Source organism: Podarcis muralis, chromosome Z, assembly GCF_964188315.1.
Source record: "Podarcis muralis chromosome Z, rPodMur119.hap1.1, whole genome shotgun sequence".
NCBI lineage: Eukaryota > Metazoa > Chordata > Lepidosauria > Squamata > Lacertidae > Podarcis > Podarcis muralis.
Window position 1 is genome coordinate 38347042 of NC_135673.1, and position 18920 is coordinate 38365961.

Consider the following 18920-nt stretch of genomic DNA (forward strand, 5'->3'; position numbering starts at 1 on the left):
TGTGACTTCTAAGCATCCGAGTGCATATGCTCCAGAAAAAGGAAAGCCTCACTGCATAATGAGGACCCAAAAAAGGTGAAATATTTGTTTCTAACCCCAGCCTACTGCTTGGAGAATAAAGTGGCCCCATAGCATACAAATGTGGGAAAGTTCTGCTCCCCAGCTTGCATTTGCTGCTTCCTAAAGATCATCAATAATATGGTGACCTAACTGGTATACCCACTCAGGCGCCTCATTGCAGGCAGATTTCCAGCAGCCATCCCTGGGTAGGCTTGAACCATCAACCTTCTGGTTAACAGCCAGACGCACTAACCAATTGTGCCACAGAGATGGGTGGTGGTATGGTCTAAACCACTGAGCCTCTTGGGCTTGCCGATCAGAAGGTCGGTGGTTTGAATCCCCACGACGGGGTGAGTTCCCATTGCTCTGTCCCAGCTCCTGCCAACCTAGCAGTTCGAAAGCACACCAGTGCAAGTAGATAAACAGGTACCTCTCCGGTGGGAAGGTAAACAGTGTTTCCGTGTGCTCTGGTTTCCCTCATGGTGTTCCATTGTGCCAGAAGCGGTTTAGTCATGCTGGCCACATGACCCCGAAAGCTGTTTGTGGACAAACACTGGCTCCCTCACCCTGAAAGAGAGATGAGCACCACAACTCCATAGTCACCTTTGACTTGACTTAACCATCCAGAGGTCCTTTACCTTCACCTTACTTGAAGTTACATCCACAAAGATATCTTTGTGCAGTTCTGTGCCAAATTTGTAGTGATTTCCCACTATGCTGCTCAAGATTCCTAGACACATAATGTTTCCCAATTGGGGGAACGGTCTCCCATATTGTATTCCTTATCTATTCTATGTATATTATATGAGAAAGAACAAGGCAGTGGAATGAATTCATGGGGAAGTTTATCGATGGCAATTAGTCATGTTTGTGTTTGTGTCTCAGTCAGGTCTGAGCAGGAGGAGCACATATTTGAGCAAGGAAGTCAGGACCAACTGGGGAGCTGCCAAGCGGGAGCTGAGTTTACAAGGCTCAGCAAGGGAGCCAATCCCACAAAGTCGTTGTTGCACCAGCAACTGCCGAGCAGATGCTTAAGTGCAATGCTCTTCTTATATTTATGTAAGAGAATATAATTGTGATGGCATTATAAAAAGGGGAACAATCTCCAATACCTCACTTTGGGGTGAAGGGGGAAGGAAATGTGGGCATGTATATGGGGAGATATATTCTCTCATACAGAATCTTAAAAGAGCATTGCCATGAGCATGGGAGATGAAATGCATACATTTGTCAAGATAAAAAATTGAAGCCGCAGTAATATGTACCAATTCTTGGTACATAATGATTCCAGAGCCAAATACTTAAGACCAGCTGTCCCATAATCTTTATTACATATGTCATTGAATTTCAAATTTATAAAGCTTTTATATCAATTCCCTGGAGCAGTATCACCTTCTGAAGTCTTTTGTCATATTTGCATGTGTGGATTCTGCTAGATTACTCTAGAGTTTGACAAGTGTATGTATGTGTCATGCATTTCTGTGATTATAACCACATCTCTAGGTTTTTTTGCATAACAAATGATGCTATAAGGCAAACATCTTTCAAAGCTTTAGTGGGGATAAAAATGCATATTTCAGAAACGGGGCATTTGTTTCCTCCAGGGAGGAAAATAATTCTAAATGGCACAATGTCAAAGCAGAAGCTATGGCAGGGTCCAATTTCGAGACCACAGACTTAGATTTAACGCAGTAATTTCTTTTTTATATAGCTTTTTGCAACATTATTTTCAACTGGTTCTACAACTAGCTTTTAATTAGTTGTCATTCAGGTTTATTTTAGAATTGCTTTATTTAGTTTCAAGTTCTCCGTGTGTAGTTTTCTGTTCACTTATAAGAACTTATGTTCTTATTAGTGGTGATTGGTGTCCATTAGGACTAGTGAAACTGCCTGCAGGGAGCTCAAGAGTAGGCTGAGCCTAGAGCCAATAACAGACTGAGCTAACTAATTCTGTTTTTCCCCGCATTCCCTTTTCTACTGAGTTCTACACCCTATGGAGTGGCTGGAGTACTGTGTCAGGTTCTGGGCACCACAGTAATAAAAGGATATTGACAAGCTGGAACGGGTGCAAAGAAGGGCAAGCAATATAAACAAAGGTCTGGAAACCAAGCCTAATGAGCAACAGTTGAGATAATTGGGTATGTTTAGCCTGGAGAAGAGAAGACTGAGAGGTGATATTAAAGCCACTTTCAAATATCTAAAGAGCTGTCATATGGAGAATGGAGCACGCTTGTTTTCTGCTGCTATAGAGGGTAGCACCCAGACCAATAGATTCAAGTTACAAGAAAGGAGATTCTGACTAAATGTTAAGAAGAGCTTTCTAATGGTAAAAGTTGTAGAGACATGGAATGCAGTGCCAGGCTACTTTGCACACTAGGCAAGGCTAACTACTTGCGTCCACACACACACACACACACACACACACACAACATTTGCTAACTTCCATTTATGAAACCAGATTTCCTGTAGAAAAAATGAAAAGCACAAAAAAAATTATTTTAAATTGCAAGAATAAGTAATAAAATAATCTTTTATTATCTTTCTCAAATAACAAAAGAAAATATTTTAGCGCACAAATTATTTCAAATGATTTTGTGAATTGTGATGGTTACTTTTCATCAGCCATAGCTCACTATAAAAGTGAATACATTTTCTAAATAAGATTAAGATGTGACTGTAAAATTTAAAATTCAGTGCATTTCCCTTTTTTACGGAGAGAGAGAGCAACTGTGGAGTTGATTGGAGGTTGTGTAATAACCTCTAATCAACTCTGTGGTCTATTTCATAGATACGTAAAAAAATCTAATTATGAATTACTTCAAAAATGATAAAATCCTTCAAAATATAAAATAAAAGTAAAATGTCATGAGAAATGTATAACAAAAATTAATCTTTATAAAACTATGCCCCTAGTTGGCATAATGATAGCACTGGCCCTAAGCAGACTCCCTAAGGAGGTGGTGGGTTCACTCATTCAGTTCCTCCCTGTTGGTGAGGACCAGGTCCAAGAGAGCTCCTTGTTGCTTTTTCCATTGTCAGCAAGGCAAGGGAATAATTTGTTGGACTTTACATTCTTGGCAGAGTTTGAGTTTCAACAGATATTGGGGTAGCTGAAGTATCCCATGCCTGTTATACCTCTCTTTTTAAAGTAAAGGTAAAGGGACCCCTGACCATTAGGTCCAGTCGTGACCGACTGGGGTTGCGATGCTCATCTCGCTTTATTGGCTGAGGGAGCTGGCATACAGCTTCTGGGTCATGTGGCCAGCATGACTAAGCCGCTTCTGGCGAACCAGAGCAGCACACGGAAACGCCGTTTACCTTCCCACCGGAGCGGCACCTATTTATCTACGTGCACTTTGACGTGCTTTCGAACTGCTAGGATGGCAGGAGCAGGGACTGAGCAACGGGAGCTCACCCCGTCGCGGGGATTTGAACCGCCAACCTTCTGATCAGCAAGTCCTAGGCTCTGTGGTTTAACCCACAGCACCACCCGCATCCCATCTCTCTTTTTAGTGTTTGATAATAGGCTCTATGAAAGCATCATCCAAATCTTCAGTCAGACTTAGCACCCACAGTAAGTTAACTTTTGTTTCCCTCTCCTACACTTTTTGCCCAAATGCTCTCAATTTGCCTTCCATGCTCTAGGTGTACACATCTTTTACATATAATGCTACTGCTCCTTCCTTCCTTCCTTCCTTCCTTCCTTCCTTCCTTCCTTTTGAACAGGCTATACACCCCAGTTTCTACATTCGCGTCATGAGTCTCACCCCGTCCCACCACATTTCAGTAGTTTCAGTAGTAAGAGTTCAGGTTCTGCTAGCTTGTTTCCCATACAATGTGCATTTGTGTAGAGACAACTGAAACCATGACTCATTCTTCCACACACTGCTGCCTCTGTCCCCCTCCGTAGGGAGTCACCTGCCACCACCATACATCTCTTCCTTTCCTGGGGGGTGGCAATAATTGTTCTGTACATTGTACCCTTCACTACCACCTTGGTGTGTTCTGAGATCTGCAACTGCTCTTCTGGCTGAGAATCAGTGTCCTGCTTTTTTGTGTCACATTCCACTAGGGGATGTCTCCTGCACTGCGCAATCTTCCTCCTCCCTAGGGGCACCCCACCTTCATCTCTATTCAAGACAGCCCACTCTGGTACATCAAAGCTTCTGGCCCCAAGTTAAATCCTGGAGTTGTTAATATAGTCCAAGAACTTTTCTCTCTCTGGCCCCAGAGAGAGATTCTAATAAGCAACTTGCTTCCTCAATATGCTGGCAGCTGTATGTTTGTTGTAAATTTTCCTCTGCAGCTGTGGAGATCAGAAGCCTATCTGTCTGTTTTTAACACACGAGGGCTGGAATTTCCAGGAAGCCAGAATTCTTACTGTGGTTAATAATTGACACTACATGGCAAAAATAATGAGCCTATTAAATAACTTGTAGCTCTGCACTGAACATTATCTGCTTTTTAAATTGGTTGTAATGCTGACAGCTGCTCTTAGGTGGCCAAATAAAAACATGTCTCCCTTGTAGAGATTCAAGTCAACTAAACTTAAATGCTTCTGTCAGTATTTCTAAGGAAAAGCAAATATCATGGTTTCACTTAGCTTCTAGTTTGGTTTGAACTTTTTGTCAAGATGTGGCTGTTTAAGTCTGCGTTTGATTTTTACTGTACTTCAATTTATTTATTTTTAACCATATTGGGATTGTTTTCTAGGGATGAAAAGGTGGCATATAAATAATTTTATTAGAAAATGAAGTCTACGGGCAGTCTATGTGTCATGGTTCCAAAGGAACTATACACATGCTTATTGTGAACATGCAGATTAACTCTGAAATAAAACACACCGCTGTTTATCCACAACCAGCTAGTTAGGCTGTAGGTTCCATGGGAACAGAGACCTGCCTATAGCAATAGCCTAATAAGCAATGTTGGGATGCAGCACTGACCTGTTGAGAATGCCTAAATTTGAAGGCTTCAGTGCATTAAGGGTAATTGGCAAGCACAACCAACCTGGTAATAACATAGCGAAGCCATTAGGCCCAAGTTACGGACATGCTAAGCATATAAGAAATAATGAAACCATTCCTGTTATGATGTTGAGTGGTTAGACAAATCTGGCAGATGACAAAAAAGCGCTGGGTAACCTTTGATATGAATGATAAACAAATTAAAAGGTTAATCAGCAGAAGGAAAAGGACCAGTCTGCTTAGCAGCTCCTATTTTCTGAAACTGGGAAGGAAGGAAGGAAGGAGGAAAGAAAGACTCAGAAATCGGCATTTTGTAGAGCGGGCTTCTTCCAACTTTCTGAAAACTGTAGAGCTTGTTGTTGGGAATTCTCAGCTGTGTTTTTTTCTCTTTCCCTTTCCAGCTTATTCATGTGACCTCTCCCACCAGACAGAAGACCAAGGCCATTAGGACCCCACCCCCTCCACCAAGGCCCCACCCCATCAGCCAGATAAGGATCAGCTACGGGAAGTTTGGTTCTGCTCTTCCGTCCAAATAGGCCATTTGGCTTCAACTGCCAGTTGACCTGCAAGTGCAAAACTGAAACGAGACGCATTCTTACCTCTTCTGGTGGGGGGGGGGGGTCAGAGGGTCCTGCAGAAAGTGCCCTCAGATAAAGCCTGGGGGCAAGCAGTATGGAAAAGGAGATGAGGTAGATTTGCCCAGGGAAGAGACATGAGAAGAGACATGGAGGACCAGAATGAAGATCAAGGTGGAATAGCAAAGCCCCAGAAAGACTGAGCCTGTGGTTTTGAGCCACAAAGTGACTGTTGAATGTACTAGAAATGAGAACTAGAAATGAAAACCCAGAGACTAAACTTCTTAGGCTGCTGCTACAGGGAACTCTGTGTAGCCATGTGATTCACTCAGGATGAAGAACCCTAGAAGTCCCAGGACAGAAGACCATGCAAACACTTGCCTGGTAGGGGGCAGAGGGAGATGATGGCAATGCCATTAAGCCATCTACAAGGCAAAGGATGCTAGAGGTAACCAAAGTGGAGTTTGTTAGGGCAACATGGGTGTCATGCAACACATGGGGGAAAAATTGCCCTTTTACACAGAGCTCTTTCTTTCTTTTTTGACAAGGTGTTACAGGAACAAGGAGGAGGAAGCAAGAACTCCATGTGGCACTGGCTGGAGGAGGCTGCACTGAGAGACATGGGGTCATGACTGGCTACTGCTTTGAACCCAAGCTTGCTGAAGCTATGAAAGGAGCGATGAGGGATGCTCTAGGGGCATAATGTGTGGGAATGTTAAGGATAGTAGGAAAGGATATATTGAATAAGTATTATCCTTCCTTCACTCACACTAGTAAGTGACATAAAGGTAAAGGGACCCCTGACCATTAGGTCCAGTCGTGACCGACTCTGGGGTTGCGGCGCTCATCTCGCTTTATTGGCCAAGGGAGCCGGCGTACAGCTTCTGGGTCATGTGGCCAGCATGACTAAGCCACTTCTGGTGAACCAGAGCAGCGCACGGAAACGCCGTTTACGTTCCCACCAGAGCGGTACCTGTTTATCTACTTGCACTTTGACGTGCTTTTAAACTGCTAGGTTGGCAGGAGCAGGGACCGAGCAACGGGAGCTCACCCCGTCACGGGGATTCGAACCGCCAACCTTCCGATCGGCAAGTCCTAGGCTCTGTGGTTTAACCCACAGCGCCACCCGTGTCCATAGCGACATAGCAGAGCAGATTCCCCTCAATATAGCTGGACGCTAGTTTGCAGATTTGTTTGAATCTCTTAGTTAAGATTATTTCCTGGTGTTCCCTTAAATCCGTCTTAAAAGAATAAAGACACAAGAGTCTTTCTGAATAAAATAACAAAAAGTTTACTCACATTTCACTTCACAATATGATCCCTGAAAGGCAGCATTTACTTATCACGAAGCTACTTCAACCTGAGGTATGCCTGTATAATGGTACATATAATTTGTCTTTATATTGTAAACCACCCTGTGATCTTTGGATGAAAGTCAGCATAGAAATTAATAATAATAATAGTGATCCTGCAGCCTATTTTTAAAGGACCAGTACAAATACCACACTACACACACACACAAACCATTTTCCCTCCTAGAAACATGCACCAATGTCGTCCCCCTCTGATTTTTCTCCTTCTTAAGCTATGACAGTTCAAAGACCTAACAAAAACAGTGAATGCTACATTAATTTCAAAACATTAAACCAAGCAGGCAAAACTCTTTATGCTGTTTTTTTTCTCCCTCTGTGTTCATTTAATGGAGCTTTTTAGCTGCATCGGTGCATTATTGCTTAGGCTCATTTTTTTTTTAAGTACTTGAATGTGTTATTGCTTTAATGCACTTCATGGGACATTGCATAACACATACTTAAATTATTTTACTAATGTTAAGCAAGTGTTCCTGCATTATTAAATGCGAAGTGATATGTAAATTTGGATAAACATGATTTCAGAACATGTTCCTCAGGTGCCCGTTTGCACATTAAATAGCAATAAAACAGTATATTATAGAAGCCCTGTGATGCCAACATCAGAGTGTCAATATTATGGAACCCTGTGACATTAACATTAGAGTGTCATATATATACACATACGCATGCACACACTTTTGAAAGAAGCTGAAACTCATAACTCATGTTAGACTTAAACATTTTCTTCATTTCCTGCCTCTAGTGAGATGCCAAATGAGAGCTGTTAAGACCCTCAACCTACCTAAAGCTGCTAGCAATCTCATAAAAGCAATATATGGCTCATAAAGGTTCAGAAACTGGTACAATAGAATGATGAAGAATTTGTTTAGTCTCGTAAAAAAAAAATCAGCTACTGTAAAATGTGTCTATGAAGCTAAAGTCACTCTGCCACAGATGATAGCGATAATCATTTGTATCCAACGAAGTTATCCCATTGATGCAAGGACTTCTGCTTATGCATTGGAAACCCCACCCCCACCCCCCGACACACACACACACACACTCACTCACCAAGTGTGTTCTGGGATCCTACCTGGGATCAGATTTCTTTTGGAGAGGGGACAGAGAGAAGAGAGCGAAGGGAAGCTCCATTGCACATGCAGAAGCTGTGCATAAATGGAACAAATTTTCTGGTTAAAAGATAGTTGCTACTAATACTACTACTAATAATAATAATGATGATGATGTGTAGCACTTTCATCTTAGCAACAGCCATCCCATCAGGCTATAGTAGCGAGAGAGAGGGAGAGAGAGATAGAGAGATGGAAGTATAGGGCCCCTATATCTACTCTGTTTAAATACCAGCAATGTTCAGTTCATCCTCTTCTTGAATACTTTCTATTCCAGCTGATCATTACAGTTACAGTCATTGTGGGCTGTGGATCCTCTTTTCTGCCTCTCTGGCATTATCTGGGTATTGCTTGATTCTTTGGTTTCTACGTAGATATGTGAATTTATGGGGGAAAGAGTTGCCAAAGTTCCATTAAGTGTAGATGCTGAGAGAAACATTTTATCATGTGTTCTTTTACTGTGGATTGTTATCAAGGGGGCTGAGAACCGATAGCTTATCCCTTATGAAGTGGTTTCCTGTATTATTCTAAGGGACCCCATGGGGGTGTCTAATAAATCTATTACTGAACAGGTGGCGGTATATCTGAAGGTAGTAGTATCTCTTAGATCTATTATGATTATTAGTTCCTAACATGTGCACCTTCAATAATTGGTTCAGCCAACGTTTATTCCTTCTTCATGTTTTGTACTTTGCTTAATGGTCAGTCAACTGTTATAAATGTTTATTTATTTGCCCTTCCACCTCAGAATCTCTTCTTGCCTTTGTGTCATGTCTCTTGGATCAGGCTTCCTCAATCTCAGCCCTCCAGATGTTTTGAGACTACAATTCCCATCATCCCTGACCACTAGTCCTGCTAGCTAGGGATTGTGGGAGTTGTAGGCCAAAACATCTGGAAGGCCGAGGTTGAGGAAGCCTGTCTTAGATTGTAAGGCTGAGAGCAGGGAGTGTCTTCCTACCAGTATTTGTAAGCTGCCCTGGGAGACTTTTTCTTGGGGGAAGGGGAGCAAATAGTGGGATAAAAATGTTTTAAATAAAATAATTATTTAAAATTGTTCAAAATGAATTTTCTGGAAATCCTTACAGCAGTTCTGTAAGGTAAGACAGCATTCTTATCCTCCATATTGCATGTGCAGTATTTGCAAGCTTATAAATGTCCCAAAGAGGCTGGAGCCAGATTAATAGCCACTCCATACATTTAAAGCACTATGATATCACTCCTCAGAGTTCCTTGTGAAGAGGGATTGGCTTTTAAACCACTCTGGGATTGTAGCTCTGTAAGAGGAACAGAAGAAGAAGAAGAAGAGTTTGTATTTGATATCCCGCTTTATCACTACCCTAAAAAGGTAAAGGGTAAAGGTACCCCTGCCCATACGGGCCAGTCATGTCTGACTCTGGGGTTGCGTGCTCATCTCGCTCTAGAGGCCAGGAGCCAGCACTGTCCTCAGACACTTCTGGGTCACGTGGCCAGCGTGACAAAGCTGCAGCTGGCAAGCCAGCACCAGCGCAGCACACGGAACGCCGTTTACCTTCCCGCTATAAAGCAGTGCCTATTTATCTACTTGCACTTAAGAGTGCTTTCAAACTGCTAGGTGGGCAGGAGCCGGGACCGAATGGTGGGAGCTCACCCCGCTGCGGGTATTCGAACTGCCGACCATACAATCGGCAAGTCCTAGGCACTGAGGTTTTACCCACAGCGCCACCCGCATCACTACCCTAGGGAGTCTCAAAGTGACTGACATTCTCCTTTCCTCTCCTCCACCACAACAAACACTCTGTGAGGTGAGTGAGGCTGAGAGACTTCAAAGAAGTGTGACTGGCCCAAGGTCACCCAGCAGCTGCATGTGGAGGAGCGGAGACGCGAATCCGGTCTCCCAGATTACGAGTCTATCGCTCTTAATCACTACACCACACTGGCTCTCCACACCTGGCTCACACCTGGCTCACACAGGAGTCTCCTAACAAACCTCAGCACCAGTAACAAACTGCAGCACCCAAAATTCTTTGGGGGAAGCCATAGCCATTTCAAGAGGCATCATAGTGTGAATGTGGCCTTGATTAGAAGGAATAAACTTGGCAAGAGGCATCATAGTGTGATTAGAAGGAATAAACATGGCAGTGTGGTGTTGCACAATTATATACAAATGGTTCATCAAAAATAGTCCACTTTTCTTCAACTTGATATAAGTTTTTCTCCTATGTTATCTCATCTGTGCAGTCTACTAAACCCCTTCCTCCACAGATAAATATGCGGAGAGGCTTTATCAAGAACTAATTTGACTCACCTTTTGCTTCTTATATGTGATAATTTTATGTGGCATTGCACTCTCAGTTGTCTGCCAGTTTCCCCCTCCCCTCTATATTATCATGTTATTTTTTCTGTTTCTATTTTTATTTGTTGCACTCATTATTCTTACTGCATTTTGTATGTGCTTATTCAGTAACCATTTGGTATGAAAAACAACTGGGGGGGGGGGGACCTGGAAACATTCAGATGTTCCTCAGCTTCCTTCGCCTCCTACTTTCACCCAGAAATTATTCCTTAGCATATAACCATTTCTGGATCACTTTAGTTCTTATTCATATTATGGGGGGGGGGGGGCAGGGAACCAGGTTTTGTAGTTGCTGTTTTGGGGCTGAATCCAATGCACTCATTCACTTCACACAAGGATTTACACTTGTGCTATCAAAACTGCCACCCTCTGTTCATCTTGTGCACTCTGCACCCTTCTCAAATCTGGTCTAGAGGGCTGGCCAAATATACAAAAGCAGATTTGGAGGGGTGAAGAACTAAATGAGGGAGGAGTTTCATTTTGCTAGCACTAAAAGAACACATTACCTAGGTTCAACGTCACTTGGGAGAGGTGGGCTTTCAATCAGGGACTCCTGTCATCTTGGTGATGCCACAGCTGTGTGCCACCTGGCTGGTGCAAACCAATGCCAGGGTCTTTTTGGTACAGGCCCCCCACTTATGAAATGTGCTTCCTGTTGAAAGCCATCTCCTTATTGCTTAAAAAAAAATTAACCAGCATTTAAAATCATTCCCGTGCACTCATGCATATGATCTCCTGGCAACCTTGAAATCATTTAGCTGTGAGGGTATTTGATTCTTTTCATCATCATCATTATCATCATCATCACTGTTAATTTGTGTACAGCCTTTCTATCTTACAATACTCAAGGCAGTTTACAAGCTGAAGAAACAAAGAATGTACACCTTATAACAATCTAATGAAATACAAAAATGTGATAATAAAAACAGCCTTAAAATAAGCAATCTACATCAAATAATGTAACATTCGGGACCACATAACACCGGTTCTGAGAGATCTGCATTGGCTCCCAGTACGTTTCCGAACATGATTCAAAGTGTTGGTGCTGACCTTTAAAGCCCTAAACGGCCTCGGTCCTGTATACCTGAAGGAGCGTCTCCACCCCCATCGTTCAGCCCGGACACTGAGATCCAGTGCCGAGGGCCTTCTGGCGGTTCCCTCGTTGCGAGAAGTGAGGCTACAGGGAAGCAGACAGAGGGCCTTCTCGGTGGGGGCACCCGCCCTGTGGAACGCCCTCCCATCAGATGTCAAAGAGATAAACAACTACCTGACATTCAGAAGACATCTTAAGGCAGCCCTGTTTTGGGAAGTTTTTAATATTTAACGCCGGACTGTTTTCAATACTTGATTGGGAGCCGCCCAGAGTGGCTGGGGAAACTCAGCCAGAAGGGTGGGGTATAAATAATAAATTATTATTATTATTATTATTATTATTATTACATTCAACAATCATTAGAATAGTATAGAATAATAATATCAGCATATAAAAATTAAACAGAAACCCACTCTTAACAATTACAATAAATAATTTCGAAACTACAATCAATAAAACAACAGCAAGCCACAGTGCATAAAATAATACAATACAAATTGAGAAGCAGAGACTGGAGGGTGAGGCAAGGCAGGTGGAAAAAGGCCTTGCCTGATGGCCTCTCTCCCTCCTTAAAAAAAAAATATTTGTATTGCTTTGCCATTTGCCACCTTGCGCTCCAAACTGGGAGCAAGGGTGGGATACAAATTTAATTTTTAAAAAATAATAAAGGAGTGTTTTACTAGAGTTCTTTAACAATCAGTGCTTCTTCCCAGGGCACACTGAAATTGTATCTCTGTGGGGGAATAGGAGTACAGTGGTACCTTAGGTTACATACGCTTCAGGTTAAATACGCTTCAGGTTACAAACTCCGCTAACCCAGAAAGAGTGCTTGAGGTTAAGAACTTTGCTTTAGGATGAGAACAGAAATCGTGCTCCGGCGGTGCGGCGGCAGCAGAAGGCCCCATTAGCTAAAGTGGTGCTTCAGGTTAAGAACGGTTTCAGGTTAAGTACAGACCTCCGGAACGAATTAAGTACTTAACCTGAGGTACCACTGTATACCCCCTTCATGGATCACTGCCTTGCTGTGGCAAAGGGGCTTGAATAACTCAGAGAAGCTATGAGCTATGCCGTGCAGGGCCACCCAAGATGGACAGGTCATAGTGGAGAGTTTTGACCAAATGTGATCCACCTGGAGGAGGAACCGGCAAGCCACTCCAGTATCCCTGCCAAGAAAACTCCATGGACAAAGACAACAGGCATATAAAAGTTATGACGCTGGAAGATGAGCCCCTCCAACTTGCTACTGAGGAAGAGCGGAGGACAAGTACAAGTAGATTCAGAGCTGATGAAGCAGCTGGGCCAAAGCCGAAAGGACGCTCAGTTGCGGATATGCCTGGAAGCAAAAGGAAAGTCCAATGCTGCAAAGAAAAATATTGCATAGGAACCTGGAATGTAAGAACCATGAACCTTGGTAGTTGGATGTGGTCAAAAATGAGATGGCAAGAATAAATATTGACATCCTGGGCATCAGTGAACTAAAATGGACGGGAATGGGCGAATTCAGTTCGGATGACCATCACATCTACTACTGTGGGCAAGAAACCCGTAAAAGAAATGGAGTGGCCCTCATAGTCAACAAAAGAATGGCAAAAGCTGTACTGGGATGTAATCTCAAAAATGATAGAATGATCTCGATACGAATCCAAGGCAGACCTTTTAACATCACAGTAATCCAAGTTTATGCACCAACCACAGGTGCTGAAGAAACTGAAATTGACCAATTCTATGAAGACTTACAAGACCTTATAGAAATGACACCAAAGAAGGATGTTCTTCTCATTATAGGGGATTGGAATGCTAAAGTAGGGAGTCAAGAGATAAAAGGAACAACTGGCAAGTTTGGCCTTGGAGTTCAAAACGAAGCAGGGCAAAGGTTAATAGAGTTCTTCCAAGAGAACAAGCTGGTCATCACAAACACTCTTTTCCAACAACACAAGAGACGACTCTACACATGGACATCACCAGATGGGCAGCATCGAAATCAGATTAATTATATTCTCTGCAGCCAAAGATGGAGAAGCTCTATACAGTCAGCAAAAACAAGACCTGGAGCTGACTGTGGCTCAGATCATCAGCTTCTTATAGCAAAATTCAAGCTTAAACGGAAGAAAGTAGGAAAAACCACTGGGCCGGTAAGATACAATCTAAGTCAAATCCCTTATGAATACACAGTGGAAGTGAGGAACAGGTTTAAGGATTTAGATTTGGTGGACAGAGTGCCTGAAGAACTATGGACGGAGGCTCGTAACATTATACAAGAGGCAGCAACTAAAACCGTCCCAATGAAAAGGAAATGCAAGAAAGCAAAGTGGCAGTCCAACGAGGCCTTACAAATAGCGGGGGAGAGAAGGCAAGCAAAATGCGAGGGAAATAGTGAAAGATACAGGAAATTGAATGCAGATTTCCAAAAAATAGCAAGGAGAGACAAGAAGGCCTTCTTAAACGAGCAATGCAAAGAAATAGAGGAAAACAATAGAATGGGAAAAACCAGAGATCTGTTCAAGAAAATTGGAGATATGAAAGGAACATTTCGTACAAAGATTTCCATAATAAAAGACAAAAGTGGAAAGGACCTAACAGAAGCAGAAGACATCAAGAAGAGGTGGCAAGAATACACAGAGGAACTATACCAGAAAGAAATTGATGTCTCGTATACCCCAGGTAGTGTGGTTGCTGACCTTGAGCCAGACATCCTGCAGAGTGAAGTCAAATGGGCCTTAGAAAGCATTGCTAATAACAAGGCCAGTGGAAGTGATGATATTCCAGCTGAACTATTTAAAATTTTAAATGATGATGCTGTTAAGGTGCTACACTCAATATGCCAGCAAATTTGGAAAACTCAGCAGTGGCCAGAGGATTGGAGAAGATCAGTCTACATCCCAATCCCAAAGAAGGGAAGTGCCAAAGAATGCTCCAACTACCGCACAATTGCACTCATTTCACACGCTAGCAAGGTTATGCTTAAAATTCTACAAGGCAGGCTTAAGCAGTATGTGGACCGAGAACTCCCAGAAGTGCAGGCTGGATTTAGAAGAGGCAGAGGAACCAGAGACCAAATTGCAAACATGCGCTGCATTATGGAGAAAGCTAGAGAGTTCCAGAAAGACATCTACTTCTGCTTCATTGACTATGCAAAAGCCTTTGACTGTGTCGACCACAGCAAACTATGGCAAGTTCTTAAAGAAATGGGAGTGCCTGATCACCTCATCTATCTCCTGAGAAATCTCTATGTGGGACAAGAAGCCACAGTTAGAACTGGATATGGAACAACTGATTGGTTCAAAATTGGGAAAGGAGTATGGCAAGGCTGTATATTGTCCCCCTGCTTATTTAACTTACATGCAGAATTCATCATGCGAAAGGCTGGGCTGGATGAATCCCAAGACGGAATTAAGATTGCCAGAAGAAATATCAACAACCTCAGATATGCAGATGACACAACCTTGATGGCAGAAAGTGAGGAGGAATTAAAGAACCTTTTATTGAGGGTGAAAGAGGAGAGCGCAAAATATGGTCTGAAGCTCAACATCAAAAAAACGAAGATCATGGCCACTGGTCCCATCACCTCCTGGCAAATAGAAGGGGAAGAAATGGAGGCAGTGAGAGATTTTACTTTTTGGGGCTCCATGATCACTGCAGATGGTGACAGCAGTCACGAAATTAAAAGACGCCTGCTCCTTGGGAGAAAGGCGATGGCAAACCTAGACAGCATCTTAAAAAGTAACAAAGGTCCGTATAGTTAAAGCCATGGTTTTCTCAGTAGTGATGTATGGAAGTGAGAGCTGGACCATAAAGAAGGCTGATCACCGAAGAATTGATGCTTTTGAATTATGGTGCTGGAGGAGACAGAGGACGAGATGGTTGGACAGTGTTCTCGAAGCTAGAAACATGAGTCTGACCAAACTGCGGGAGGCAGTGGAAGGCAGGAGTGCCTGGCGTGCTCTGGTCCATGGGGTCACAAAGAGTCGGATACGACTAGACGACTAAACAACAACAACCACTGTATACTATCACATCTCAGCAACCATAACAAACTGCACTTCCCAGGATTAATTGGGGGAAAGGCACAAGTGTTTAAAGTAGTGTCATACTGCTTTAAATGTATGGTACATATGGGGCCTGCATGAATGCAGAAATTCCCGGACTTTGAATGAGAAAAGCGTAAATGAAGCCCCTTTGTCTGGCCACAACAAGTGAATGAATGTGGGTATATGAAGCGAAAACAAATCCCATTGAGACTGAAATACTGATAGTTGGCAGGTTCATATGACACGGACCCTTGGCTGAGGAGGCTCTGTCATTTATAGCATTCAGCATGCCAATGCTGACATTTTTACCAGAAAATAAGACAGTGTAATCACAAGCCAGTAAGCTCGCTTGATGTGTTTGTCCTTTTCACACATGATACAGGCTGCTTAAATTATGACAACATTTTAACCTCCTAAAATTTCATTGCATTTGGCTAAAACATTAAATTATGTATAGCTTTAATGGCAGTAAACATGATCAAACACTTCCTAAGATGACATTTTCTTTGTTCGGCTGGCACATATGCTATGAGCAGGCAGTGCAAGTTAAACCCTTCATTACTTTGACGTGTGAGCCCTGAATTAAGCAATCTCTTCCCTTTCCCTGGCTAGCTGTCTGTGCCCATTTGAAAGCATTCTGAGCAGTGCAACCAAACTGGGTGCTTCTAAAAATACTAGGTTGACAAAATCCTCTCTGAGGCAGATTTATTTTTTAGAGGGTTATATTAGTTATATTAGTGAAAACAGCTGGGAAAGTGTTTATTTCTCAGTTTGTTTGAGTTTATTTTAGTCAAAGACTTCCTAAGAGTAAATTATAAGGTGCATATAAATTTCTAAAACTGAAGGAGTGAAGACGATTACTTTGGGGAGGGGGGGGGAGAGCACTATCTGCTTCTTAGTCCTGATGTTAATCAACATGATGTGGTGGGGAGAAGTAAAGAGCCATTTATTTATTTTTGCAATGTAATTATCCAACCCCCAAATGTGCATGTATTACTAAAAATAATGCACACATACATAAATACATTATGAGTGGCAATCAACTACGTTTTACTCAGGGTATACCTACTGAGATTAATGGGCCTAACTTAGTCATGTTCATGAATTTAAATGGATGTATTCTGCTTCATTGAATATGAAGGGAAATCGCTTGCAAAAATGTGTATACTCAGCATAACGGCATACAAAAATGCACATATTATGAGAAAGACTTGTCTTGCAGGGCTTTTTCTGGCATGGAAGAGTGGTGGTTGTTGCTGTTATTGAAATTAATTTTTTGTCTCTATTCTCAATCTTACGATTTATGTAGAAAGTGTTCAAGCGGTGTACTTTTTGCTGACCTATTTATTATTTATTATTACTTTCATTGTGTTAGCAATTAGGCATTTTTTAAAATGATGTAAGCTTCCTTGAACATGATCTGAACTATGGAAAGGTGGCATACAAATACAATTATGAATGAATTTTCATGAAGACTTTTAAAGGGGGGAATCACAAATTGGCATGGAAAATGGGATGAAATGAATGGAAGTTTTGAAAAATGAGAATTGACACATTCAACCATCCCTAACACTATTAACTCTCTTCCCCATTGACTATAAAGACAAAGACTGAAGGGTTGTTGTTTTTTAGCAGGGTTGGTAAACTGATCTCTTTAAATGTTGTTCTAATTAGATGTGCATTGGCCTGGGTGAGGCTTAAGATAACAATCACGGCATGTATGTACAGTGGTACCTCAGGTTACATACGCTTCAGGTTACATACGCTTCAGGTTACAGACTCCGCTAACCCAGAAATAGTACCTCGGGTTAAGAACTTTGCTTCAGGATGAGAACAGAAATCGCGCAGCGGCGGTGCGGCAGCAGTGGGAGGCCCCATTAGCTAAAGTGGTGCTTCAGGTTAAGAACAGTTTCAGGTTAAGTACGGACCTCCGGAATGAATTAAGTACGTAACCAGAGGTACCACTGTAATGCTCTGCTCATCCTAATGAGGTTTTCTTCCTCTCATCCAGGTTGTAGGATCTTGATCTATTTCTTGCCAGTTCCATACCATCCCACATTTCTTTGATAAAAATAGATACACCCTAAGAAAAAGCAGGACATTCTGGGGTCAAATCTCAAACCAGGATAGGTTCTCTAAATCAGGGACTTCCCTGGAAAATAAGGACACGGGGGGCAGGATTGTGTACAACCCTCTCCATTCAGCCCATGGCCCCACCTGTGGGGTCTTGAATCAGTTCAGCCCACCCTGGGCCAAGCTGGGGACCACCAACTCTGTCCTAGATGTGGTACCAAATTTGGTAGGGAGCAGGACTCATGTTTAACGAGAGTTTTTTAAAAGCTTAATTACACATACAACTGTGAGAAGGGAAGGAGGTGCTTTCATTTTCCCCTACCCCTGCTCCTGAATGAAAACAGGGTGGTCGATTCTTTTCAAGAGGCATCTCTGATAGCTGCTTGGAAAGAGAGTACCTTGCACCAGGCTTGATCCTCGCTTCTACTGAACACCTGTTCCATACACGCACCAATCCTGCATGTTCTTTTACAAGTGATTTCTCTGAAGGAAAGCAATTTGCAAGGAAGGAGAGTCATACAATGGGCTCCTGCCCTTCTCCAAAAGTTGCAGCCAGTGGTCAGGGTAGGTCTCAACCTTTTGTGGGGTGTTCCTGCCTGATACCTCTCTTTCATTGCCTGATGGTGTGTACCTGACAGCCATGGATTGCTTTAGGCCATCCAGTCCTGAACCATCAAAATCTGTGGCTGACTGTACCCAACTTGTCTGATGCTCGAATCCCTCTGAACATGCCCAGTTTGGCTCAGGAATCAGGTCTCGGCCAAATCCCATGCACAACCTAAGTTTTGGGAGATTTCTCTCACCTGTAGCAGCATCGGCTGAGCTACTGAGATAGCTTTGCCACTGACTTCTGGCTGAGAGTTAACAATACAAAAAGAAAGGTGCAGACCGATATTCTCAACTGAGTTAATAAATTTGATCATTCATTAAATACTATCTTCTGATAAGAGATTTATGAAGTAACCAGAAGCCACTGAGCATTAACAGTAATGAATTCATGTCAGTATAAATAAGTTAATTAACGAGTTGGCATCTGCTGCTTTAGGTGGCTAAACTGCTACTATTGAAGCTACTTGCTTCCTCTCCCCTCCTTCCTCATATCCTTTCTCATAATGTTGATGCAACTTGGGTTCATCACACCAAGCATCCTTATTTTTCAGGGTGACATTGTGTTCTGCTCTACAGAGAACAGCCCTCTATTCCAAGGGTTGTCAGTAGACAGACTTCTATTTGAAGGAATCTTCTATTTGAAGAGACGTACCATCTAAGAATGCACTTGTATGTGCGGAATATCATATTAGCTTTCCTGA

At 42.5% G+C, this 18920-nt stretch overlaps 1 non-coding gene across 1 annotated transcript; it reads right to left on the reverse strand.

The window, feature by feature from the left end:
• Nucleotides 1–257: 257 nt before the first annotated feature.
• Nucleotides 258–331, reverse strand: TRNAN-GUU (transfer RNA asparagine (anticodon GUU)). The gene has a single exon. It is a non-coding gene; the product is annotated as a tRNA-Asn (tRNA).
• Between the last annotated feature and the right edge of the window lie 18589 nt (nt 332–18920).